A 1,879-nucleotide genomic window follows, 5' to 3' on the forward strand; every position below is an offset into this window, starting at 1 on the left:
GCGTGTGTGTGTGTGCCCAAGATCCCAAGAGGAGAATGAAGGAGAAGGGATTGTGGCATGGCCATCCCCCCTGGGGGTGATTTCTCGCTTTCTGTCTCTCGGTCTCTCTCTGTCTGTCTGGCGAGCACACACGCCCTATAGCAAAAACTTCTCCAAAAAAAGAAAAAAAGAAAGAAAGAAAGATAATCTTGCTGGGTATAGTATTCTTGGTTGAAATTGTTTTTCGTTCAACACTTTGACTATATTTCCCCATTCTTTCCTTGCCTGCATTGTTTCTGTTGAAAGGTCCAATGTTAGCCTGATAGGGTGACCTTCATAAGTAACTTGGCATTTCCCTCTTGCCAACTTTAGTATCTTGTCTTTGTCTGTTTTTTTTCCAGTTTGTCTATGATATGCCTTGGAGACGATCTTCTTGGGTTGATTCTACTTGGGGTCCTACATATTTCTTGGGTCTGTATATCTGAATGCCTTTCTAGGTTTAGAAAGTTTTCTTCCAGGATTTCGTGGAATAAATTATTGATGCCCTTATTATTTCCTTCTTCTTCTGGGATACCAATTATCCATATGTTTGGGTGCTTGATGGTTTCCAGTATTTCTCATATATTATCCTCATTTTTCTTGGTTGTTTTCTCAATATTCTCGATACTTTTTTCTAGGTCAGATGTTTTGTCTTCTACATTCGAGATTTGATCTTCTGCCTGATCTAATCTACTTTTAATACTTTCAAGTGAGGTTTTGATTTCCTGTATCACATTCCTGTAACACCCTAGAAGTTCCATCTGGTTCTTGTTTAAGGTATCTATTTCTTCTTTCAAATCATGAAAGGACTTCCTCATCTCCTGAAGCTCGTTGTCTCTTTTCTCTTCCATCTCAGTTAGTTTGGTTACTATAAATATTCTGAATTGCTTATACAACATGTCCACAAGGTTCATTGTATTGACTGTGGGTAATGTGGGCTTGAAAATTTCACTTGGGGGAGAGGCATTCTGTTGGTTGCTCATATTTCTTGAGCCTCTGTGATTGTTCCTAGTCATCTGATGATCTATACACTCCTTCCTAACTTATTCAAGGAATCTCTGAGTGTTAAAAGGTGTGCAGGATTAGAAAATTGGTGATTTCTCTTCTGGTCTGCCTACCTGTTGCTCACCAGTTACATGCACTGTTGTCACTGGTCCTGGGTGATCCAAAGTCCTCCCTATTTCTAAGAAGTGGTGAGCCTCCAACTGATTGAACAAGCTTCACCTCAGGAGCAAAGAAAAAAATCGCAAAAATAGCGCACCACATGCTATTCAAAACACTGAAGTTCTGAGAGTCCAAAGACAAGTGGGGAAGGGGCAGAGGATGAGCAATGGGTCTCGGTCATTAGGGCCTGCAGCCACAGGCAGCCTGGTTGGTGTTCGGCAATGCCGCTGGCTTGAACCAGTAGGGGGGTAGGGTGGGGTGAAAATTTGTCTTAAAGTCCCAAGAAACAAACCTGAAGTTCAGAGACAGTAGGGGTGGGAATGAGCAACGGGTCCTGGCCATTAGGGCCTGCAGCCACAAGCCAAGGCCCTGGAATTTGATAGAAAGTTGATGAATATGGAAGATTTGTTGCTGAGTGAAGCAAGTCAGGCTATGAAAGAGAGATATTGTATGTCTACACTTAACATATATCGACTGTCTGCATTCTATGTTAGAGACTGGAAGTCTGGAGGACATAAAAGCATTAAAAATTGTTATGGACACTAGAGACAAAGTGGAAGGAAAGTGTGGGAGGGGAAGAGTGTATGAAAGGAAATTGGGGGGGGATAGAGAGGTAAGACATTTGTGGAACACAGATATGGTTTATTATCTGTTGATGAATATGTGTATAGTATTCTCAACTGGGCTGGACTGAGGT

The sequence above is a fragment of the Tupaia chinensis genome, unplaced genomic scaffold (genome assembly GCF_000334495.1).
Source record: "Tupaia chinensis unplaced genomic scaffold, TupChi_1.0 Scaffold000184_1, whole genome shotgun sequence".
NCBI lineage: Eukaryota > Metazoa > Chordata > Mammalia > Scandentia > Tupaiidae > Tupaia > Tupaia belangeri.